Source organism: Protopterus annectens, chromosome 4.part0 (assembly GCF_019279795.1).
Source record: "Protopterus annectens isolate FY-2018-M chromosome 4.part0, PAN1.0, whole genome shotgun sequence".
Classification (NCBI taxonomy): domain Eukaryota; kingdom Metazoa; phylum Chordata; order Ceratodontiformes; family Protopteridae; genus Protopterus; species Protopterus annectens.
Genome location: NC_056733.1, coordinates 613,106,255 through 613,133,124, shown reverse-complemented (window position 1 = coordinate 613,133,124; position 26,870 = coordinate 613,106,255). Strand labels below are relative to the sequence as shown.

At 40.0% G+C, this 26,870-nt stretch overlaps 1 protein-coding gene across 2 annotated transcripts in view; it reads left to right on the top strand.

The window, feature by feature from the left end:
• The window catches only part of GTF2H3 (general transcription factor IIH subunit 3), a 320,617-nt gene that overhangs the window by 167,039 nt on the left and 126,708 nt on the right, over positions 1 to 26,870 (top strand). The gene's annotated exons all lie outside the window — the stretch shown is intronic.

Here is a 26,870-nt window from a genome sequence, read left to right as displayed (position 1 = left end):
ATTCACCTTGAGAAGGAAGCCAATAGTGAAGCTCAAGAGTTTAATCTTGGCATCCATGTTGAGAACACATAATACAGGGTTACGACTGGTGAGAAGATCATGATTCTTTGTAATGCATGGAGCTTTATGCTCTATGTACTATTAGCAATTTTTTTTTCATTGTAACCAAGTGTTTTGCCAGATTTGAAAGCTGTAAAACACTTAGCAGACACTATTAGAATAATGTACTCTAATACTTTTATACTCACCTTTCATGCCTCTCTACTATAGATTTTTGTACAGCGTCCAGCTTATTGCTTCATATTTTTTGGTCCATTCTTCATAAAGTGTGTTTTTCTTTTTTTTTTTTGAACAAACCACTGAGGATTGAAGTCACTAAATAATGGCATACATTTGAGTTGCAGAGCTTCCTATCCTTCAGATTATGCAGGTGACTACATTCTGTTATTCTAGCAACTTTCCATTTTTTTTTTTTTTTTTTTTTTGTTAGAGGCACATTAAGGGTATGGACAGTAGGCAGAAATAAATGCTTTGTTCTTCCCCTGTCATTTTCTAGTCAGTGAAGGGAGATTTTACTGCCAAACGCTAGACCCACCCGTAACAGCATAAGCAAGGGGGGTTTAACAGTTGTTAAGGTTGAGAAAAACAATGGCAAAAACAAACCAGATAAAATGAAAAACACTGGCAGATGTAGTCCCAAGAAGCACAATAAAAATCAATCTGTAAGCACTTTCGTTAAGACAGTGTTAACGTCATCAGACTGATGAAGTTAACACCGTCTTAACGAAAGCGCTTACGGATTGATTTTTATTGTTTTAAGTAACATTAAAGTGTTGTTTTGCATCATTTTGGAGTCCAGTGCTTCTTCGGACTACATCTGCCAGTTGTTAAGGTTGGGTTGCACACCATTCTGGAGCTTAACTGGTTTGTTTTTTTCCAAATATCGGTGTATAGGCACCTTCCTTCATGCTCTAGGAAAGCAAGAATACCTTGTGCTAAAAAGTCTGATAGATACAGATTCTCAAATGTAGTAAGTGAGAGAAACATAGAGAGGAATATGTTTATAGCATTATTTTGCAGGTTGAAATTTTTTCTTGTCAGATCATTTTTTTTTACCACCATTATTGAAGACACTGGCAAATCCTACATTTAAGAAAACAAACCATATTAAAATCAATCCAACATTACATAAGTTGATCAATTCCTGCCCTCCATTTAACCTCACTCCTCTTCAAAAACATTTTTCTGCATGTGTAGTTCCCACAATTTTCATTTTCTTTGCTATGTAATTTGCTCCTACCCTTTTCTGAAAACCCCACTTCCAGTTCTTTTATCTCTGTCGCAATATTCAAATCTTCAAGTAGAGTAGGTTTAGACTTTTGATTTCCATTTTTTAGTAATTGCTTTTTTTTGGCAGCTACCAGAATTAAACTTAAAGCCGTACTATGTCTAGGCAGTTCGGATCCTGTATCCCAGCTCAAAAAATCATTTCCTTGAAAAGTGATAAACATGTGGAAGGTTTTGCTTAATAGGTTCATAGGTTGTTACTAGGCTATCGGCCCTAGGGCCTATACAAGCCTAGCCATAACAATTCCCTGGCTATTTCTTCCCACAGTATTTACTTCTCTGGACCTCTGTCTAGCAGGGTGACTGACGTGATCCCCGGGGTGAATTTCCTATCTCCCATCCAATCATCAAGGTTCCTTTTGAAGAGGGCCAAAGAGGTGCTCTGCTTGACATGTATGGGCAGTCTATTCCAGAGTCTGGGGAGTCTCTTGGTCAGGAACGTATCCCTCCAGCATTTTTTGTTCATTGTGATGACAAGGTTTAGATCCCTGGAGCGTGTTTCTCTGAGGGATTGGGATTTCTTTGTGTTGCATGTCCAACAGCTCTGGGTTTGACATGGCCTTGTATGTTAAGCAGAGATCGCCTCTGAGTAGACGATATGCAGCAGAGTATAGATGGAGTTTTTTAGACAGTCAGCATAGGGCATCTGTTTTAGGCTTGTGATTCTTTTAGTGAGGTATTTCTGCGGCCTTTCCAGTTGTTGCAGATGTAAGAGGTACATACCAAACGGGGCATTGTATTCTATAATGGGTCTAATGAGGGATGAGGACAGGGGGACAGTGACCTCCTTTTTTCTGGATGAAAAGCTCTTAGTGATGAGGTGTGTCACATAGAAGGATTTCCTGACTGTTGCGGTGATGTGGTTATCGAAGGTGAGACCACTGTCCACCTGTGTCCCTAAGTCTCTTATCACTCTTTCGGTGTTTAGTATACTGCCACCTATGTAATTCACGGGTGCATGTTTTTTCTCAAAGGGGATAACTATACATTTCTTGCCATTGAGCTTGAGCCCATGGCTCTGCCACCAAGCATCTGTTTCTGTAAGGCCCTTTTGTAGAATATCCATATCATTTGGGGATTCAGTAATGGCTCCCAGTTTGCAGTCATCTGCAAACTTTGTTAGACAGAGTCCCTTAGTGTAGGCCTGTACTTTAGAGAAGTAGATGCCAAACAAGAGCGGTCCCAGGACTGAACCCTGAGGTACTCCACTTGTCTGGAGCTGGATTTGGAGTCTGCTACTTTTACACTGTGGGTTCTGTCAGTAAGCCAGTTGGCAACCCATTGAGTGACGTAGGGATTAATGCCCAGCTTAGTAAGTTTATCTATGATTCCAGAGTGGGGGATGGTGTCGAAGGCCTTGGCGAGATCTAGATAGGCTGTGTAGACCACCTTACCCTTGTCCACGGCTCTGGAGACTGATTTGAAGAAGTCAGTCAGATTCAGGAGACAAGATCAGCCCTTCACGAACCCAAATTGCATGGGGTCCAGTGTTTGAAGGTTGCCATTGTCTTTGTTTATAAGTTCCATGATAATACGTTCCATGGCCTTGCAGATCAGGCTCATCAGACTGATGGGGTTCCCGGGATCCAACAGTACCTCAAAAGGAGGAGGAGGTACCAATATGCTGGAGAAAAGCTGTGGTGGCTGTAATAACTATTGATGGTAAAGACCCATCAAAATCCAGCTAAATGTAGGCCTATTTCAATTTTAAACTATGATTGTAAAGTGTTTATGTCTGTAATGACTAAAGGAATAGCAAAGATTATGCCAAAATTGGTAGATATGGGTAGATATGGATTGTGTTTTTTGTGGAGGGGAGGCAAACATTTGATAACATTAATAGAACAATGATGATCCAGAGGGAAGTCAAATGTAATACCACTGTTGCTGGTGGGTCTTGATGTAGAAAAAGCATTCCATAGAGTATGTCAGGCTTTTATGAGTAGGGCAATGGAAGCATTTGCATTTCCTGATGCAATAATAATAAGTGTAATTAGAAGAATATACGAGGGATTGGGGACAAAAATCAAAGTGGGAGGGTTCACTCATACAAGTTTTGTCTGAACAGAAGAACCAGACAGGGGGTTCATTTTTCCCTTTTTATTTGCATTATATTTAGAGCCATTGGCAAAGAAAAAAAGGGACCCAGAAATTCAAGGATATAATTGGTGTGGTGTTCAAAAAAAAGTTGGCTTTATTTGCAAATTGCTTTATTTTGTACTTGATGGAAGTAGAAAGGGACTTCTCGGTGTTGTGGAGTATTCTGAGATGGTTCCAGATTTTTTGTGGATAAAAAATTAATGAGGATTAAACAAAGGTTATAGCTGTAAACTGTGCATCCACACATTTATGGGGGACATGACTTATCTATCTAACTTTTATTGCCTGGGTTAGTCCCACTAGGCTAGTAGCCTCTTTTCCATGGAGACCCAAGGTGGTATTTATACTATTAGGGGAAATTTGTCCAGGACATCGAGGAACTCCTGACTTCCTGTTTCCTGTCCCGGTGTGGAGTCGGCTAGGAGGAACAGGGAGAAAATATGGCTGATTCAGCTTTTGCCAAAAACTGGAGTGGAAGGTGCTGAAAATGTAGTTGAAATGGTAGAATCAATACCAGAAGTTTTTTTTTCTGATGATGTGGTTGGAGAAAAAGCAGTGACGTTGGAGGAAAAGAAGATTGCAGCTGAAATAGAGATGGATTCAGAGGAAATTTTCAGAAGAGATTGCTTGAAGGAGAGACAGCTACCTTTGAAAAATGCATAATTGCAACCCTCCAATGGGGGTGGGGGGTGGGATGATTATTTGGAAGAAATGGTAAACCAAAGTGAGCCAGAAAATGGTGCAGTAGTTCCATGGAGCAACATCATGAAAGAAATAGAAGAAGAAAAAGGAGAAGAGACTGTGCCAGAAAAAGTTCCAGAAACAAAAAGCTTATGTATAAACTGTTGGATAAGGAACAAAGAAGAAGGAAGAAATAAAAGAAACAAAAAAAAATAAGTACACAGTGCATGTGAGTAGTAAAAAAGAAGACAGTTTGGACAGGTGTGAGGTTTGGAACTCTTGTCGTAGCACTTCTGGGAATCAAAGCAAAAGCGGTAAGAGCATTTATTTTAATTAATAACAAGACTTTTTGTGACTTGATATTTGTGACTGGGCAGGCCATGTAAAATTTTTTTGGGTGCATATGAACAAAAGAAAGATATTTATCCATGGTCAGAATATGTGGTGCAAACTTTTTTACAGACAAACCAAAAAAAAAGAATAATGATGCAGTTTAGAACTGAAGTTGAAGCAAAAGAACTGAAAGAGCATTTGTTAACTATATGTACAGAAGTAGTGGACACTACAAAAATATATGATGAAAGAGAACTATGGACCAGGTGATGGGAATGTGGGGTAATACTGAAAATGATAATGTCCTCCATTTACGTAGTATTATTAATGTTCTTGGCAATAGGGGTTTCGTGAAATACAGGGACCAACCAAAGACTTGTTATTTTTATGGGAAAAAAATAATCATTTAATCAATGAATGTGGTAAAAAAGATGTTATTTATGTGGTAAAACAGGGCATAATGCAATACTGGTCATTCATGGCTAGAATTTGAAATGAATGTGCAAGAAAATGAAGTTGTACAGGAGAAGGCGATAGAAAAATGTGTTATGTAAGAAAATGTACAAAAAGTGACTAATAAAGAGGTTGTACATGAAGTTGAAGAAAGTAACAATGAAAAATAAACAGAGGAGACAAGTGAAGAAGAAGCTGATTGGCATACAGTAAGAAATAAAAAGAATTCAAAAGGGAAAAGGAAATTCAAAAATATAATGCTTAGAGAAAATAAGAAAGGTAAGGGATAAAACTTTTATTACACTAACTGCTCTTAAAATCTGATAATATTAGCTTTATGAATATGAACAGTATGAAAAATCTTAAATGGAGAATAGATATATTGCAGTGGTGTGCTGCATTAGATGCACATATTATTGTTTTTGAAGATACAATATTATTAACAGAGGTAGAAAGTATGCAAACTGAAAAACTTTGGAATGGTGTGGTAGTTTGGATCATGGCGAAAGAAACATGCTCAGGCATATGTATATTATGTCAAGAAAGCATTGAAGTATTAGATGCAACCATAGTGGAACTAGGACAAATTACAGTAATCCACTTGAGATGGAAAAATATGTGTATAGAATTATTGCTTTATATGCCATATGTAACAAAAAAGTTACATTTCCTTCCATGTGTTTAGACCACAAACTATAGGTGTGAGAACTAAAGGAGGTGGTGTATTCATTAAAGGTAAATACACCTCTACATTGGTTAAACAGCAAAGTTCCCTTGAATTACTTCAGGTGCAGTTGACTGTAGGCAAGACCCCTTTTCAGGTTATTGCCAGCTATAGGACGCCCTCCATGAATCAGGACATCCACTCAGCCTTTTTGGATCTACTTGAGTCAGTCAAGATACAACCAAACACCCTGTTTTTGGCTGACTTTATAATTACTGATCCATGGACTGGGTAAATTATGCGTGTTCTAACTCACTTGCCCAAAGGTTCCTAGACTTAGTTAACTCCAGTGCTGTGGACCAGCTGGTTGACACACCCACAAGGTGCTCAGACATCCTGGATCTGATGCTCACAAATATGGGAGACTGCTGCACCACTCCCAGTGTGTGGCCGTCCCAGGTGAGATCTGACCACAAATCAGTCTCCCTAAAAGTAACTGTAACACAGTACCCCCTTAGCAAAAATTAGACTAAAAAACTTCTCCAAGGCCAATTAAAACTTTTACATGACAGCATAAATAGCTTCATAGCCCCTCCCCCCAGTGACGGAATTGACACCTATGTTGAGTTATGCAGCAGTGCTTTATATGAGCACCTGTACAATTGTATTGACTCTGCCATACCCTTTAGAACCAAAGCAAGATCTTCAAGGAAAAACAAACCTGCCTGCTGGAGAACTCCCATTAATGGGCTATGCAATAGGAGAAAGAAATTGCTGTCTAAGAGTAGGAAGGAACAGTCTCAAAACTGGAAACACTCCCTCCTTAACTTAAACAAGCAAGTAAGACTCCTAGTGAAGTCTTCCAAAGCTAACCACAAATCCATATTAGCTTCCCTAACTAAGGATAACCACAAGGCATTCTTTAGTTACATCTGTAACCTCAAAGGTAATGCCCAGATTTGCGCTGAACTCGTAGTTAATGGTACTATGTATACAGAACCTGTGGATGTAGCAAACCTGCTGGCTGACAGGTTCAGTGAAAACTTCACTCCCCTGTCCCTGCCACATATATCCCAAAGCATCCATAACACCTGTCCCCCACCTAGTATCTCTGAGGTGCAGGTCTTAAACGCCCTCTCCAAGGCCAAAAACACAGGCTCTTTGGGACCAGACTACATTCTGGGCAGTTAGTGTAATAAAAACGGGAATTAGCATCAACATTAGGCATGCTTTTTAATCACAGCCTAAGCACTGGCTTCATCCCAATGGAATGGAAAACGGCTACCGTCATCCCTTTGCACAAAGGGGGGTTGCATACACAGACTCCTGGAACTATAGACCCATTAGCCTTACCAGCCACATCTGCAAGGCCATGGAACATACCATCATGGACCTGCTTAACAAAGATATAGGAAATCTCCAAATGTTCGAACCCACCCGGTTTGGCTTTGTCAAGGGGAAATCATGCCTGTTAAACTTGGTGGACTTCTTTGAGACAGTCACCAAAGCCGTAGGTGAGAGCAAATCTGTGTATACAGCCTACCTAGACATAAGCCATGGCCTTTGACACAATCCCCCCACTCAGGCATCATTGATAAACTAACTCAGATGGGTATCAACCCATACATTGTCAGGTGTGTTGCAAACTGGCTCATTGATATAACTTATATGGACAAAGTAGGGGACTCCACCTCCTCCAGCAGACCAGTAACCAGTGATGTTCCACAGGGATTGGTTCTGGGACCCCTAATGTTCAGAATCTATTTCTCTGAAGTACAGGCTAAAACTAAAGGACTGTGGCTGACAAAGTTTGCTAATGACTGCCTTGCATATATAGTGCAATCTGTGACCCAGCTTTAATGTAAATGTTGCACATTCACACGTCAAATGGTACAAGGATCATTCGGCCAAAGGACCCTGGTATGTGACATCAATAGAACTTGCTGGAGAGACAGATTTGTCTCACAGCGGTTGCCCAACCCATGGAACAAACTTCCTATTTATGTTAAACAAACCTCCTTGTTGGCCCTATTTAAGTGTAATTTGAATGATTGCATGGGTAACCAGAAATTCACCCCGGGGGTGTTCCACTTGTGTCCCTCTTGGACAGGGGCAATAGGTGCGGATTCTAGTGTCTGCTTGAACCAGAAACCCTTGGGAACACTGGTTGAACTTGGCTAGGATTCTGAGGGCACTGGGGCCATTAGCCTAGTAACCTCCCATGATCCATCTAAGCTAATACCAACGCATTTATTTATTTTATTTATTTATTTATTTATGTAACATTTGTTAACTGGGAAAGTCCGACTTGGAACAAAGCCAGTTTTCAGCGGAGGCCCGAGGAGAAAAGCTCCAGACGCATGTCTTTGTAACATGCATATGGGGCCTTGGTTTAACATCTCATCCAAAGGAAGACACACCCAGGAGTGCAGCATCCCACTTATGCTCTACTGCAGTTTTGGTAATTGATCTGCCTGGTGTGGTTATAGAACCCACAGCCTGTACAACCTGTTGCTGCTGTTGAAGTATTTAGGAGTATGGATTAAAAATGACTGTGTTATGGTAGCTCAGGATATGTGGGAAGAGACTAAAAAGACAATACAAAAACTGGGAAACTGGGAGTTTTAGCCTATGGATATGGCTAACAAGATAAGAGCAGTAAAAATGTTTAGTCCCTTTAGTTTTATACACAGAGCAGGCATATTTTTATCAACTAGAGAAGAGAAAGGGATAAGGGAGTCCAAAGTGAAAGACCTACACTGGTCAAGTTTTTAATAGGATCTAGAACAGAAGCTGCTGTTAAAAAAGGAATAATTAGGATGGCATATAAAATATTGCACAATAATAACTGTAGAATCAATCATAGGAGGTCAGAAAAGATGAAGAAAAGAGATTAGATAAGCACTTCCCAAAGAAACAGTGGGAGGATATATGTATGGCTCCCCAATATGCAACAAAATCTAGAAGACTTACGATTTTTGCCTGGAAGTATTTGCATAAATACTGTTATACCCCAAGCAGGCTGCAAAGAATTTTTCTTCAGGTATATAATACTGGAGGTGTAATGGGGAAGATTGGTGTACCTGGGAGCATATGATGAGTGTGACAAGTTGGCAAACTTTAAAAATTCCCAAGAGTACTCTGTCAGGAATTTTGAGTGAGCAAATGAGTGTAACTAAGGAAATTATTATTGTTTATGTATTTATTGAGCTGGGCTAAAAGTTCTGAATTGCCTAAACATAGTAAGGCTTTGTAATGCTGAATTCTAGTGGCTGCCAAAAACAATTACTAGAAAATGGTAATCAAAGTCTAAACCAACTATATTTGAAGTACTGAATATTAAAACAGAGATAAAAAAAAAAAAAAACAGGAAGTGGGATGTTTTAAAAAAGGGTAGGAATAAATTGTATAGAAAAAAAATGAATGTTTTTGGAATGATATATGTAGAAAAATGTTTTGGAGGAGGAAAGAGATTTAAGAGAAGGCAGGATTGAACAATTCATGTGATGATGCTTTGATTATATCGTATAGAACAATATTTGTGATGTATAGTGTTTGTAAATGTAAACTTGTTAATATGATTTGATTTGTTTTATATAAATGTAAGTCTGTCTATGTGATAAGTGACACTTCAATAAAAGTGTTTGGTAATTTGCTTTTCCAGTATCCCTGACAGAGTATTCTGTAAGGAATTCTTAGTCTGCCAACTCATTACACTCCCAAAACATATGCTCCCAATTATCTCTTTCTTCCCCATCACACCTCCAACGTTTGTGGAAAAAATATTTTGAGTCTGCTTGGGGTACAGAAATACTTATGCAAATACTTCCAAGCAAATATCCCTAAATCTGCTAGATTTTGTTGCATATTTGGGAGCCATGCATATGTCCTCCCGTTGTTTATTTGTGAATTGTTTATCCAAGCTCTCTCTTCCCAGTCTTTTCTAACCTCCTCTGATTTATTCTTATAGTTATTGTGCAATATTTTTATAAGCCCTTTTTAACACCAGCTTTTGTTCTACATTTAACTAAAAACTCTTCTCTACCTTTCACTTAGGATTCCTCTACCCCTTTTTGTTTGCCTATACTCTGATATCAATCCTTGATAACGAAAGCAGTCTGTTGCCTGCAGTCCAAATGCCTTCATGGCCTCTTCCCATTCTATTGCCTTTCATCTCAGTTTATTTGATGCCAATACCTTGGTTCTTTTGTCAGTTTTCTCCAGTAAATTTCAACCCCCCTTGCATATTCTCTGTACTCCTATTTGCGGTAATCCGTATTGGCAAAAGCTTCTTTTTACATTCTTGTGTTAACATAGTTCTTAAAATACTTTCTGCTATTTTATGCATGTAATATTATGTATGCCTGTTATTCTCCTTAAGGATCTGAATCCAGAATCCCACTCTCAATATTTCTTGAATTTCACCCTGTGCCCCATCATCTTTTTCCACTTTGATTTCTACCTTCCTGCTTGTGTGATGTATATGAACCTTAACTGTGTAGATCTAAAATATCCCTTCAAATCACATAATCCTGAAACACCTTGCTCTGTTTGCAGGATCAGTGTGTCCCACTTGACCCTTATCCTTTTCAACTCCAAGATAAAATCCTTCAACTCTTTATTATTTACTATCCACAACGTCTCCTCTGGTTGATAAAAATATGCCTGACCTGCATATAAAACTAAAGAGACTAAAAATGTTTTCACTGCATGTATCTTGCTATTCATATCCAAAAACAAGAGCTTCAGGTTTTCAGTTTTTGTGTTATCTTTTGTTTAGTCTCTTCCAGATATCTTTAGCTGCCATAACAGAATCCTTTTTAATCCATATCTTAAATACTTCATTCTGTCATGTCCCCATAAATCTAAGTATTGCCGAACCATTTCATGGTTGGGTGCATAGTTTACAGCTATTGCTTTTGTTTTGTCTTCATTAATTTTATATCCCGCAAAGATCTGAAACTGTTTCAAAATGTCCATAACTCTGTGCTGTCCTTTTTTTTTCTTTTGTCAGGGTACAAAATAATATTGTTTGCAAATAAAGCCAACTTTGCATGATTACCATACCAATTATATCCTTGAATTTCTGGGTACGTTTGCATTGTATACCGTTCATCAAATGCATGGCAGTGGTAGCAGCCCACTTCAGACTGCAAGGATTCTGTGCGTTTCCATACCTAGATGACTGGCTCATTACCACAACCACCAGGCATCTACAGCTGGGGCAAGGAACTGTGTTCTTCAAACTTGCTCCTTGCTGGGGATCACTGTAAACTAAGAACAATCCCATGTAGAGCTAACACAGCATTTAGAGTTCATAGGAGCAGTGTTGGACACAAGCACCTGCATCACGTCTCTACCCCAAGAAAGACTTAAAAGAATAAAATCACAAGTCAGCCAAATTATTCACAACAGAACAGTGACTGTAAGACTGTTACAGATTCTATGATCTATGGCGGCCACAATCACTTTAGTTCCCCTTGGACGCTAGCTCCATTCCAGCAAGATTCTATCAGGCTGTTCATTTGTCCCTCCTCAACCCCAAGCCATAGTGACCATGTATGCATTCCGGATAGGGTGGGGGCATTATCTGGGTAAACAGTCCAGGGCACATGGTCCCAGTTAAAGGCCAGTTTGCACAACGATGTTCTAGAGATGATGGCAATGCTCCTGGTATTTGCAAACATTGCAAGAAACCTTCTTGGGAACAATTGCGATCCAACATGTCATTGGTTTGGTACATCACCAAACTAGGTGGAACCAGATCTTATCCTCTTTGTCGAGAAGCACTCGGGGTATGGCAATGGGCGATTTCATCTGACCGCTTTCTAATTGCAATGCATATTCCAGGGAGCTCCAACATGATTGTGGACAAATTGAGCAGGAGCATCCTGATGCTTCACAAGTGGTCTCTCAATCCTTTTGTGGCAGGATATTCCATCAAAGGGGCCAGCCCTGTTGCGATCTCTTTGCATCCCCCCTGAACAACAAGTGCAGCATCTACTTTGCCCTGATTCCCCCCTCTGGGGGAGTCGCCGACAGATGCTGTCCTTCATGATTAGGCTACCGGTTTACTGTATGCCTTTCCCCTGATTTTCTCATTTCCCATTTTCTGAAGAAATCCAAAGGATAATTCTCATTGTACCATTCTGACATCGACAGATATGGTTTCTGTGGCCTCACTTAATTCAGAAATCTTGGATGCTGGACCTATTGTCCCATTCAGAGGGACTTGTTCATCCAAATCTTCAAAATCTCAAGCTCACTGCATGGCTTCTCCAGTTCCAATGATTGCCAGGCATACTAGCCTTACTGTTCCAGTTCAACGAATTATAGCCTCCCACTAACCTTTGACTAGATGATTATACAGCAGCAAGTGGCAAAAAGTTTTAAAACTACAGACATCTCGTCCCATATTTTGCACCAGTTCATAAGGTCTTGGAATTTTTAGCATCTCTCTTTGATGCAGGGGTGTCGTCTTCAACTATATAGGTTCATCTAGCAGCAATTTCAGATTTTCATAATGGTCTAAGTGATACAGCTCTAATGTCATACACACTTTGTAAAGCCTTTCTGAAAGGAACCTAATTGCTTTGGCCTCATACAAGGATCTGTCTACACCTTAGGACTTGAATCTGGTGCTGCAATCTTTAATTCCCTATTAGAACCATCCACAAATTGCAATTTGAAGTATTTATCCTGGAAAACCTAATTTTTGATTGCCATTGCTTCTGCTAGGAGAATATCTGAATTACAGGCCTTATTTTGCAAGCCTTCTTAACTAATCTTTCATAAGGAAAGGGTGTGTTTGCGAACAAATCCTTCATTTTTACCAAAAGTAGTATTTGACATTAATATCAGACTATGCAACTTCCTGTATTTTTCCCAAATTTTCAAACAAAGGTGAATATTGTATGCATTTGCTAGATGTTCACAAACTGTTACGTTTTTACCATCACAGAACAAAGGAATTTAGAAAATCTGATCAGTTGTTCTTTTCTGCTACTCTGGACAAACCAGTTTCTAAGGTTAATTTGGCTAGATGGCTCAAGGACTGCATAACCTTAATTTATAACAAAGGGGAAGTGCAAATGCCAGGACATGTAAAGTCATATTCTATGAGGGCAATAGCCACTTCCACAGTCTTCCATGCCAGAGCTTCTATAGATGATATATGTGCAATGGCTACTTGGGCATCCCTGCATATCTTTATTACTCATTACAAGCTGGATCTGGTCTCTAGGAGACAAGCATCTTTTGGTTCAATAGTGCTCAGGCATATTCTTCCCGTGAGACCTCCCAAGATTTTGGTAGCTAGGGCCTCTGTCCCACAGTCAAGAATTAAGTGAAGATTGATAACATAAGATAAAGAAGTTATATCTTCTCATAATCCATCTGTGTTGTCTATCTTCATTTATCCTTGACATCCCCAGCCTCCTTTCCCCTGCCTTTTGGGCTTCTTGGTGGAACAAATCTATCCCAACAGAATGGATTATTCTTTTATGAATACAGATATGGTCGCGTTGCTGATCTATTATTTCCTGTCTATAACTGTCTTATGCAAAATTGACTAGGGTAGTCTTGAGAGGAGCATTCTGGGTAGAGCTAAACTCAAAAAGTTATTTTGAAGGCACGAGCTGGAATAATGGACGAGTTGGTTCCGAGATACAGAACCAAACCTAACCCCACAGTCAAGGATAAGTGAAGATTGACAACACAGATGGAACATTGTGGTAAGACATAACCTCTCTTCCTGAGACAGAATGAGAATGGAGATAGGATAGGAGATGGCATCAGTTGCTAGTTGAAGATATTCTGTAGATAAGTTGTCAGCTGCTAGGATTGTAGGTCTAAATTTGCTGAGCAACTGTTTATGGTATTAGTTTGGATAGGTTTGAAGGAGAAGGTATCTGTGACTTCAGGTGCTAATGGGATGGTTCGAGGAAGAATGCTATTGTTTTTAGAAATATACAGTATTGAATTAGTGAAGTATGTGTTACTATACTATATTACTTATGATTGACCAGGCTGGAGGTGTCTTTTTATGATGAGCCAGAGTTTTTGTGGGTTATGATGATTTTGCTGAATTTCACTATAGCAGATTTTTTGTCTTGTTTAATCAGTTTTTTTTCTTTGTTTCTAAGTTGTCAGTAGTATTCTTGGTTGGCTTGAGTTTTATTGATATGCTACTGTGCCAAGGGTTTATCTCTTGAGTTTATGTAGTAGTTTACTTTCTTTTGTTAGCCAAGGAGCATCATTTGATTTTATTCTTAGTCTGGCAAGGTGCTAGTTTACTATGCTAAGAAAAGTGGTATTAAAGTGAGCTACAACAGTATCTAGGACTAAAGTCCTAAGTGGAATCCAGTTACAGAGTTGCAGGGTGAAAATGAAGGTTTGAGCATTAAAGTCTTTTTTTTTTGTTTGTTTTGTTATGGATTTGTTGGAAGGTAGTATTTCTGGGGGCATTAAGGTGTTGTCTAAGTAGGTTGGGTGGTGGTCACTGATGCTGTCTGGCAAGCTTCCGTTTAAGAGCCAATCTAGATTGCCTTTTTGTGGTTTTGTCTACTCTGGTTTCAGATTGCATTACTGTGGTATGAAGCTGGTATTAAAGTCACCCATTATGATAATTTCTTGAGGAAATGTTGATGTCCAGTGGGGAATGTTTTCAATTAGACATTATTTCTGGGAGGAATATAAGTACCTATAATGGTAATGGTTAAGTATTTATTGGGGTTTATTTTGAGTTTGCTAAATTAATATTTTGGTGGTGTTGAATTCTGGGAAGTTTACCTCTAGAAGTTCTAATATGAGATTTTATTTTATAAATAATGGCTATTCCACCTCCACCTCCACATTTTTTTTCTTTCAAGCCTGTATATGTTATAACCTGAGGGAGAATTTTGTTTATTTCCGGTCTCAGCCAGGTTCCTGTTAGTACTGCATTGTTAGGGAGTAGTGTGAAATGTATTTTAAGTATGCTCCTGAGATTCATGTTAAGGAGTAGAAAGTGTGCTCCTTTTGGCGAAGCATTTAATGCTCTGTGGGGCTGTAAGATAGGGGAGTTGAGGTTTCTGTAGATCAGTTTTGGCACCAGGGTTCAGAGGAATGTCAGTACTAAGTTTGAGATGAGAAACTAAATGTAACAGAGAGATTTGTAATCAATTTATTATACTTGAGAAAAAATTGGAATGTAGATGTGAATACCTATATGTAATGTGTTCTATGTAGGTGATATTCTAGAGGTCTGACTCTCTCTCAAGTTTGTGGGTAAGGGAATGATATGGTGTGGGAGGAAACAGTTTTGGATACTTGATAAGATGTTAGCTGACTGGCTAGAGCAAGGAGTATGAGGGGAAATTATGTACAGCAGTAAAATTTTTAGGTGCATGGAATACTGGGAAGTAACCATTAAAATTAGTATTGGAAAGAGCCAAGTGTTGACGTAAGTGGGTTGGGGTGTTGAATTTATTATAGAAGGGAAGTGTAGTGAGGTGCAGTAATTAGTAGCAGATTAAATTGGATAAGGAGAGGTAGAAGGTGGCGCCCATGGTGGTGCAGTGGTTAGCATTGTCGCCTCACAGCAAGAGGTTCTCCGGTTCGATCCACGGCTGGGGTGCCTTCTGTGTGGAGTCTGCATGTCCTCCCTGTGGTCACGTGGGTTTCCTCCGGGTGCTCCGGTTTCCTCCCACATCCCAAAGACATGCTGCAGGTGGAGTGGACACACTAAATTGGCCGTAGGTGTGAGAGTGTGTGTGTGTATGTGCCTTCTGTGGAAGGTTGGGCGCCAGGCTGGCAACTCGACGCTGTAAAAAAACTCCACTGCCAATCCTGAGCGGACAGGTGATCTGCTGTGGCGACCCCTAACCGGGAAAAGCTGAAAGAAGAAGAAGAGGTAGAAGGTGGGGATAGGTAAGTGATGAATGAGTAAGTAGATAAAGGGTGAGATTAGTGTGGGTGTGGAATATGTGGTGCTGTTTGGTGGGAGTGGTTAGTGTGAAATAAGTTTAGATGCACTGGGGATTGGGTGGGAATGAGTGGAGTGAGCCCGAGTGGAGCAGGCAAAACCTGGTCACCAAGCAAAGGGAAGCTGCAGAAAACTATCAGTAGAACTAGAATGCCGCAGGTCAGTGCCAGTATTCCAGGATAAGAAATACACTATAGCCTATACCATCTGAAGGAGATAGTATAGTTTAAGATTCCTGCTTAGTTTGTAGAGCACATCCTTATTGTAGTGTATGGAAAATAGTGTTATCTTGTTTATTAGGGTAAGCATTTGTGTGGTACAAATGTTATCAAACTGCTTTGTTCACTTGGGAGAAAAAGAAAAGTGGGAGATGGGGGGGGGGGGCTAGCAATAGAGTCCCATCTAGTGTGCATGCCACTTCTCAGCTTCAACTCAATTACAAAATAGAATTTAACTTAAAAGCTGCATCTCAGTTGGGATAAGACATGCATTGCTGAACTTGGGTGCATTTTCTCAACTTAGGGTGGCGTTCCTGCAGGTGAAAGGTGAATTTCAAGAGGTGTCCAAACCCAGATGGGGGAGGTACCACTCATGATTTTAAGATTAAGGTTTAAGGTAACTGTAAAAGAAGAAGAGATTGAGAAAGGGATTAGAAGGTAAGCTTGAGGTAAATAGAAAACTATGTTAAGTAGCTTATAGCTCTGCTCGACATGGGCACAGGAAAATAACTTTCTTGGTGGGGCGTAAGCCAGGGAACCTTGTTGGCTAGGCTTACTTAGGCCCTTGGACCAATAGCCTAGTTACCTACCTATGAACCACTGACAAAAAAATGTAAGGGGAAGGAGGACACCTCTGCCTGATTCCTCAGTTCATGCACAAGTTATCAAAGAGGAACCCTTTGACTATATTTTTTGCCTCAGATCCCTCATATATCCTCCAAATTAACCTTATTACTGTATCAGGTAATGCAAATGCTTCCATTTTCCCACTCAGAGAATCCCAGCTTACTCTGTCAAATGCTTTATCTGCATCAAGAACCACCAACAATAGTGGTACTTTCTTGCATTCAGCTTGCCTCTGGATCATCATTGTTCTATTAATGTCAGATGTTTGCCTCTGCTCCGCAAAACCACATTGATCCATATTTATCAGTTTTGGTAACACCTATGCCATTCTTTTAGCTATTGTGGACATAAACACTTATATAACTATGGTTTAATTTGAAATGAGCCTAAATGAAACTCACTCTGATGGCTCGTTAACTACTTTTGATTTAATGTTATTATATTGTTATTGGTTCTGCTAAAATGTTAACCACCTATCAGAATGCTCTCACTGTGCTCCAATGTGAGAGCTTCTTTAATTCCTAGGTCAGTCATTTGTTCTAAGGTCAGTGTTGCTTGTATGTAATTGGTTTATTTTGCAATTGTGAATATTCATGGTCTGAGGAAGTGGATTGTACAATGCGAAAGCGATTACCTGCCAATATTATTTTCCTTGTTTTTTATTGCTTTCGTACAAGTTTTTCATGTTTGTGCTAGCTTTTAATGTTTTTTTTTTCCATTAAATATGCTCACAAACTACCATGGTGGTCGGAACATCTTTATTTTATACTTAGCTGGATCATAGTCGGACCTTTATTTTTCTTATGCCAGCAGAACTAACCATGAAACACGGTTTATAGTCATAAGGCCCATGTACTGCATCATGCTGTTATGACATAGTTTTTGACCCAAAGAACAGTTCACATAAAACATGTCTGCTGGTCCTAGTTTATCATTTCCTTATGTCTCTTAGCAGCTAAAAGAATAATGTTCTATATCTAGTATACTTTTGCAATAATGTGACTACTTAGAATGCATTCCTGGTTGAAATGTTTAATCAGTTGATTAATCTCTAAACCTGTTTCATTTTGTGGAGGTCCATGTTCAGTATAAATAAAGATAATTTTTCTCAGCCCATTGCCTTATACTACTGAGCCTGAAACTGGTAGCTGAGTCAGATCTCCAGGAGATGTGTTGGATTCCTTAACATTAAATTGTCTTTCACTAATTCCACTGCCCCAGTTATCTGATTCTCTTTTCAAAGCAGAAATGTACTGTACTTTCCATAATCCAATTTTTTTGTACTCTTTCCATGCAAAATGGTCCACCTAACCTGCAAAGGGGTAGCTACTTGTTTAATGTTTACTTATAAAAGAGCTTGTTTGACAAAAATGTCCCTTTTCTGCAAATGTTCAGTTTACCCAACCTCCAAAAGGGCTAGTAATCTTTTGTTTTAATGTTAACTCACTAAAAGCTTATTACATAATGTGTTATATTACTGTAAATGTTTTAATTGTTCTGTACAAATCTTTGTTATTCTTTTGTAACATGTAATATGTAACTTGCAATATTTGGAGCTTTTCTCTTGGGCCTCTGCTTTAAACGGGCTCTTTATGGCCCACTGGACTTCCCCGGTCGTCAAACTTAAATAAATGCCCTTCTCGCATCTCTGCATCTTAGACAAAAAGCTCTGTCAGATTTATGATCAAACTTCTGTTAAGAAAAGACCACTTTACTCTAGTTATTCTACTTGGTCCCATGGTTTTGAGAGTCTCAGCAAGCACTGATTCCCAATTTCTACCCAGCATGCATCTTCATGGCCTTTTGATATTCCATAATCATCATCATTAGCCCCCTTTTTCCTGTTTTTCTACATTGCCTCAGATCCCTGCCAGTTGTTACCACATATCTGTCAGTTCATTAACACAGTCTTACCTTCTTCAGAAGTCATACTTGCCTCTCAAATCCTTCATCTCTTTGCGGATGTCTTCATTTCCTTGAACCTCTTCTTCACCAAATATCTTTTGCTTTAATGCATCTATGCTTGAACCACCATAATATGTTATTTGACCTTTTCAGCAATTGGAGCTACTTTGGCTTCCGCTGTAATGTCACGTTTCCTTCATCTGTCCCACAGTGTACATCTTGTCACCTTTCTCAGGCACTTTGTCTCCTTTGCCTGTAGCTAACTCAGCTGCCGTGCCTTCACTGTCCACATCTCAGTACCATACAAAAGTACTGGTCACAATACTTTTTTGTGCACCTTATTTTTCAGCTTCTTTGGCATCCTTCTGTCACATGCTACCCTTGGCACTTCTGATTCCAACTTTGTCCTCCTCATTCAGAATTGCCCTCTCTTCATCCACCCCTCCTAGATGCTTGAAGGTGTTAACCAGTTCCACTATTACCTCTTCTATCACAGTTTTCAGCATCTTATTTCCTGCATTTGCTACCATGACAGCGGTCTTCTCAGTACTCTGTTTCATTCCATGTCGCTTCAGTTTTGCATTCCATTCCCTTATTTGCTGAACTTCCTGTTACTAGTCTGCACGTAATGTCATATCATCTGCATACAGCATCTTTCTTGATCTCTCCCTACAGCCTGTTTGCTAATGCACTCCAGCAGTCGTATAAACAGCACTGTGTTGAGCTGAACCCTGATGAACCCCCCCCCACTCCCACTGGGAACCCCTCTGTGAGTCTAAACACTGTGTGTTTACTTGTATCATGGGATCCTTCTACATAGCCTGCACTAATTCATCGCAGTGTTTCTGGGACTTTGAACTGTCACAGGATTGTCCAAATCAGCTTTCTTGGACCCTTGATACATGCTTTCTCCAAGCTATAGAATGCCTAGTTGGACACTTTCCTCATCTGGTTGGTTGTGTTGCATCCTGATCTGAATCCAAACTGCCAATCTTTCAACTTACTTTCTACTAATCTGCATATTCATTTATCAGTCACCCTGTTCAGCACTTTTATGCTTTGTAATGAGTTTGAGATCCTTTTACTGTCCACAGTTATGAATGTCCCCTTTGTTCATGTACAGTGGCACTAGAATGCTTATCCTTCAGTTTTCTGGGATATGCCTTTCTCTTCTTACTGCTATGAACAGCCTATTGTTATGTCAGATATAGAAATACTCTAGAAAAATGCAGGAAAAAAATAAAACAAAATATTAATACCAGCAATAATGAGTCTGCATAAAGGTAATAGAAGGGAACAGAACAAAACAGGATGTCTGCATAAAAAATAACAGAAATGGAAAGAACAAAATGTACCACAAATTAAATACACTTTGCAGTAATAAAAGCGCTAAAAACTCAAATGCAGGTGTGTTACAACAGAAGGCCCAGTTAAATGAAGCCAGCATGCATACCATCAGCTAAACTAACTTAAGATTTGGGTTGGAGAAGCATTGCTGCTTACATGTGTTGTTTCACTTCATAGGAGTTGTTAACAAAATGATTACCTTTTTTAATAATTTTAGGGTGATAGAAGCAAACCATCAGCTAAACCATGGGTGCTTTATTGCTTGCATACATGCATGTCTTTCACTTCTTGGAGTTGCCGCTTTTGTGAATGTTTACCTGGATGACTGTATACATGTTTGAAATGTACACAGGTGCGCATCCAGACTCACCTTTTTCTAATCAAATACACATTCCAACACTGGACTTCTTTTAATAAAAATGCATATTTATACAAGGTACAAATATTAAAAATATTATTGATTACTATGTTCTAGCAAAAGTAAAAAAGCCACATTTATATCCCTATAGACTGTAGTGGGAAAAACTACAATAAACAAAATCAAAATTAAAGTTAAAATTCTTCCAAAGTTTCAGCCATTCAGCAACAAAACAGATATACAGACTCATTAAAATTGGCCAGTCTCTTCCTTAACTAACCAAAAATACAGGAATTGAAAATGCACACTACCATTCAACCAGTATAGCATCCCCCACCAAATGAAACTTAAAATATATAAATATATCAATAAAAGCTTAAAAAAACTATAAAAATGGTGAATAACAACACTTAAAAATGAAAGTCACCCATTGAGAATACAGGGAAGCCAAGGGTATATAAAAAAGACACACTCATATTAAAATAAAAATAAAATACACTGATATTACAAAATATGAAATACAATAGTATAGTGGCAGAAATGCCAGTAAGTATAAAAATAATGCCACATATTTAGGATACTCGGATGAACTTTAATGCTCTCTACTAACCACCAAAATGTATAGGTGTTTGAAAGATAAAAAAAAGTGAAATATTTGGCATTTTAAGGTCTGGGGACTATTTTTCTTTTTTCTTTTTTTCGTTTTTGGTACAGTATCAGATATTTCATTTATATTATTCATATATACATTTGTGCATACATCAACATGAGGTTATGGCACTCAGTTTTTTGAAGACCAGTATGTTGAGGCCGCACATTCAATGTGTAACGTAAGAAAATAAGAAATATGGACTGTAAAAGCAATTAAGTAAGCTCTGTACAGCAATTGATTAGTCTGCCATTTGCTGATGGTTGGTCATGTACTGGTAACTATCAGTTTGATTCGAGGATAGTCTCCCTGTTTCCAGGTGTTCTCTGTCCCTTTGTTCTTTTATTTTTGTACAGCTGTTAAAACAGTGCCACAGTGGCACTACCTTTATAATTGTATATTTTAGCTAGGTCTGTAGATGATTGTCGCTGCTGAAGTAACACCCTGACTTCACGTGCAAAAATGGGGAAAACAGATTGTGGATGGATGAATGGATAAGGGAAGTTAATCTGATGTATTGCAGAATGTGTATTACGGGAATTTAAGGATAACAGGATGTGCTGGACTATGTAGGTTTTTTATATGTGGTTTGTATAGCTGCTGATCACAGTAATGGAGGTGGTATAGTGAAATGAGATTATTAGTTATGAACCTTACAGCTAAGTACAAAGTAGATTGCTTCAGTTTCCCCTCACTGTCTCTAATTATGTATTCTCTAATATTGTTTCAAATATCTTATTAGAATTGTCTCTGGTCTCATTTATCACATATCACATATTAATCTATGTAACAAGTAATATGACTTTTTGAGTTTTTCCTTGCATATTTTCTCCAACTGTTGTTTTTCATTGCACTCTTCTATGAAACATATGTCCTATGTTTTTCTTATTACAACATTTTTTCACTCTTATGTTTTGTAGTGTAACATGATGCTTTGTGATTTAAAATGTTCATAGGTTGGTACTAGGCTATCGGCCCTAGGGTCTGTATAAGCCAAGCCATAACAATTCCCTGGCTGTTTCTTCCCACACTATTTACTTCCCTGGACCCCTGTCTAGCAGGGCGACTGACATGATACCCGGGGTGAATTTCCTTTCTCCCATCCAATCATCAAGGTTCCTTTTGAAGAGGGCCAAAGAGGCGCTCTGTTTGACATGTATGGGCAGTCTATTCCAGAGTCTGGGGAGTCTCTGGGTCAGGAACCTATCCCTCCAGCATGTTTTGTTTATTGTGATGACAGAGTTTAGATCCCTGGAGCGTGTGGCTCTGAGGGATTGGGATTTCACCAAGTGTAGCATGTCTAGCAGCTCTGGGTTTGACATGGCCTTATATGTTAAGCAGAAATCGCCTCTGAGTACATGATGTGCATTAGAGTATAGCTGGAGTTTTTTAAGGCGATCAGCATAGAGCATCTGCTTTAGGCCTGTGATTCTTTTAGTGAGGTATTTCTTCGGCCTTTCCAGTTGTTGCAGATGTCTTGAGAGGTACATACCAAATGGGGCGTTGTATTCTATAATGGGTCTAATGAGGGATGAGTACAGTGGGACAGTGACCTCCTTTTTGTCTGGATGAAAAGCCCTTAGTGATGAGGTGTGCCACATAGAAGGATTTCCTGACTGCTGTGGCGATGTGGTTATTGAAGGTGAGACTACTGTCCACCTGTACATGATTTTTGAAAGGTTGTGATTCTGGAGCATTTTTCCCGGGCCTCCGATAAAACTGGGCACTTTCTGGCCCAGTAGGACTTTCCTGGTAAACAAATATCAAATAAATAAATATAATCATACTGAGGTTCATCTATAAACAACAAAGTGAGCTGTCTGTGCTGCAGGGTAGTTTGATGTGCACATTTTACTGAGACTGAATCTTTGCAGCACATTCTGTAGAGTATTTATTTCTTGTAACTCATTGGTGCTTTTATAGCCATCTTTTGGATTGTTTTCTCACTGCCTATTACTTTGAATTTTGTAAGCTGTAGCAGTTTTATTTTCTATTGCATATGGTGTCACAAAGACTGCAGTAACTTTCTTGATCTGTGTCAAGGCCTTCTTTGTTATGCATGCAGTCATCAATTTTATTTATTTATTTTTTTCTAAGTCTCTCACATTGAAATTCTTGCACTGAAAGGTCAAATGTTTTACTTCCGATTGTCATTTTGTTTCTTTAACAAGAAGTAGCTTTTCCAACTTTATTCGTGGGTTATGTACAAACATTGGATGTTCTTCATCTCACATTGCTGCAGTCCTAACACTTGGGTAGTCCGCTGTCCCAGTCGGCCCGAATACCAAAGTATAAGGCTGACGTCGGTCAAGGCGCATTAGTCTGACGTCAGGACGTCAGGGTACAAATGCGCATGACCGACGTCATATCCTCAGTCTTTTTTGCCGCATGGTCCGATGCAGAAGCAGTATTGCGAGTGCAGGTTGGCGTTCTGAAATTTTCTGAAGTCGGAGTTTCAGACCGAATCAAAGTTGGCTAAGTACCCGTTAGAATATTTTGTTTTTTCTTGCCTCAGTATTTAACCGGATGTCAGAAAAAGTGAATAACTGTATTTCTTGTGGGAAACAGATACCTCATAGGGATTACCATACCTTGTGTATACCTTGCTTAGGGCCTGAGCACGACGTTGTTGGATGTCGCTCTTGTGCTAGATTTAACAAACACACTATAAAGAGAAGATTAGACTGTGCCAGGTTAGTTTTTGGGAAGCGTTGTAATTATAAAATGCCGTCGGATGCTCCGACGCCCGCTTCGTCTAAAAAGCGCAAGGACAAAGCAGCAAAGCCTAGGTTGGAAGAACCGTCTGTCCCGGACGTCGGTTCTTTAGAGGGCTCGGTGGAGCCGGAGGTTCTGCCAGAAGTTTCTTTGGAGTCTCAGGGGGAGACTTTACTGTTACAAGATGTGTCCTCTCAGGAGGTAGGCCAGGCTGAAGGGGCTTCTCAGGTAGCTGTTCTCCCCTCCCTTCCTAAGGTGGTTAGGCCCTCCCTTCTGTTTCCAAGGCTTCTTGAGAGGCAGGCCAGGTTTAACTTCAGTGGGTGTCTCTCCTAGTTCTTCAGGGTCTCTGCCTAAGAAACATATGCTTAAAATGGCAGAAGATTTGATTACTATGATTAGAGGTTCTATGCCCCCTCCTGATAAGAGGCCTAGGGTGGAACCTGAGCTTGAGAGTTTTGAGCAGTGTTCGGAGGCTTCTGAGTCTTCGGCTGAAGACTTACAGGAGTATCCTCCTTATTCTGATTCTGATGTAGATGATTCTACTCCTTCAGCTTCTCCTCCTGAGGATTTTTCTTTTTCAGAGACTCTTCATTCCATGAGGGAGCATTTTAAGTGGGAAGGTCAAGATTTCTCTGATTCCAGGAAAAGGCTTAGGGAATTTTTGTTTCTACCCCAGCATAGGCCTTTAGCTATACCTCCTGTTCTGGATGTGGTGGAAGATGTTTTTGCAGAGGCTTCCCTGAACCCTGATTCTTTGCCTCCTGCCCCAGTTAAACCAGATAGGTATTATAGGGTGCCTGAAGCTCATAAGTATCTTTTTAAGAGTCCTAGGGCAGACCCAGAAACTGTTTCTCAGGGGCCTAAAGGTGTTAAGGCTTCTGTTGTTAAAAATCCTGTTCCTCCTGATAAAGAGGCAAGGGCTTTGGATAGATGGGGAAAGAAGGTGTATACTTCTTCCACTTTAGCCATGAGGGCTTTGAATTGCCAGTTCCACATGTTAAAATACCAAAATTATCTCCTTTCACAATTGAAGTCTAAGGTGGATGCTCTGGCGGAAGGTATTGAGTGTAAAGAGTTGCAGGATTTAGTTCATGTTTCTGAACAGGTGGGTAAGCATTCTTTGCAATGTGGTTTTGATGCTGTACAAGCCTCTTCGAGGGTGGCTGCCACTGGTTCTGTTCTGCGCAGGCACGCCTGGCTGAGGGATCAGAATTTGGCTGAGCATGTTAAGACAAGGATTTTAGATGCTCCGTTACAATCTGATGTGTTGTTTGGTTCGCCTGTGGAAGCAGTTTTAAAGAAAATGGAGGACAAGGCTAAGTCTATGCAGACTGTTAAAGATTTTTTGCAGGTTCAGCCTCCGAAGTTTAGTAGAAATTGGCCTACTAAGGGGTGGACATATCCTTCTTATGATTCCCAGTCTAGGGGTAGGTCTAGACGTGGTAGGGGCAGTGCTCAAGGTTCTTTTAGGCCTAGAACGGGGAGTTCACCTGCTCAGTCTTCTGGTGAGGGCAGGGGTCAGTCCTTTCGTAAACAGACCCAATGACCTGCCTTTTCAGCTGCCAGAGCCTTCTCGTCTGGCAGCACCTTTGGGAGGAAGGCTGGCACTTTTCAAAGAAAATTGGAGTTTAATTACCCAAGACAGATGGGTATTGGATATCATTCACCACGGTTACAGGTTTTATTTCCATACCTTGCCTCCTTTCAAAGGCATGCCAGACATTCCTCCTCTACAAAGAAAAGAGGCTCACAAGCAAATTTCTCTGTTACTCCAAATAGGGGCCATTCAGCCGGTTCCTGTGCCAGAAAGGGGCCTAGGATTTTATTCTCGCCTGTTCCTAGTACCAAAAAAGGGGAACACGTGGAGACCAATTTTGGATTTATCTATCCTCAACACTTATCTGGACATTCCCAAGTTCAAAATGTTGACGTTACAACAGCTTTTACCTCTGCTGGGAAAAGATCACTGGATGGTAACTTTAGATCTCAAGGAGGCTTACCTTCATGTGCCTATCAGACTAAGTTGCAGGAAGTATCTGCGTTTTCGAGCTGGGAATTCCCATTATCAGTTCTCTGCATTGCCCTTTGGCTTATCTACTGCGCCCAGAGTATTCACAAAAGTTCTGGCTCCAATGATAGCTTACTTCAGGCTAAAAGGAATACAAATCTATCCTTACTTGGACGACTGCCTGATTCTGGCTCAAGAAAAGGAAGACCTTTTTCAGCATTTGGAATATGTGATAGCAGTGCTAAGATGCCTGGGGTATTCTGTGAACGAAATAAAGTCCAGTCTAGTACCCTCTCAAGACATGTGCTTTCTGGGTGTGAGACTGAATACAGCAACCCAGATGGCCTTTTTAACCCCGGACAAACAAAATAATCTTTCCCTTTACTTCCATCAACTATCTCTTCAGTCCGGGCTGACTGCAAGGACAGTCCTTCAAGCCTTAGGGTTCATGGCATCTTGTATTCTGGTGCTTCCCAATGCCAAACTGCATATGAGGAAGCTGCAATGGTATCTCAAAATGTATGGACACAGCACTGCCAGGATTTGGACACTGTCATTCAAATAATACCTTGCATTCAAAAGGAATTTTTGTGGTGGGCTCAGGAATGTCACCTAAACAAGGGACTCTCTGTGACCCGGCCAGAGGCGAGTCAGATTCTAACGACAGATGCCTCAGACATAGCTTGGGGAGCTCATCTGAATGGAAAGTGGATACAAGACAAGTGGCCTGCCAGACTACAGCATCTACATATCAACATGAAGGAGATGTTAGCAGTCCAGTTTGCATTAATGGCTTTCAAGGAGTTACTTCTTCCAGGGCAGGTGTTGATTCTAACAGACAACACAACTGTCATGTGCTACATCAACAAACAAGGTGGAACACATTCTTATCCTCTATGCAGGCAAGCAATGATTTTGTGGGAGACTGCGCTCAGCTTGCAACTAAATCTTCAGGCAAGGTTTCTGCCGGGAGCACAGAACTCCTTAGCAGATGTGTTAAGCAGGCAAATCATGGATCCCCACGAGTGGAAACTGGATCTTCATGTATTTCGGAAATTGACAGTGTCATGGGGAACTCCAGACATAGATCTGTTCGCTTCTCCATTAAACCACCAGCTGCCAAAGTTTTGCACAAAAAGGTTTCATCACACAGCTTGGAAAGTGGATGCTCTTTCTTTCAGTTGGAAAAATCTTCATGTGTATGCCTTTCCACCTCTGCCTCTCCTCCCAAAGGTACTCCTAAAGGTCAGACAAGACAAGCCAAGGATGATTTTAATAGCTCCAGATTGGCCTCGGCAACACTGGTACCCATTACTGAGGAGTCTGGTAAGGAAGCCTCCATGGCCTTTACCTTTGATTCCACACCTATTGTCTCAGAGGGACGGTCATCTACTCAATGTCAAGCTCCACTCTCTTCATCTAACAGCCTGGCATATTCTGTTTTGAACCACAGCAGGTCTCAACTTCCTCAACAAGTTTTGAATGTGATTATGGAAGCCAG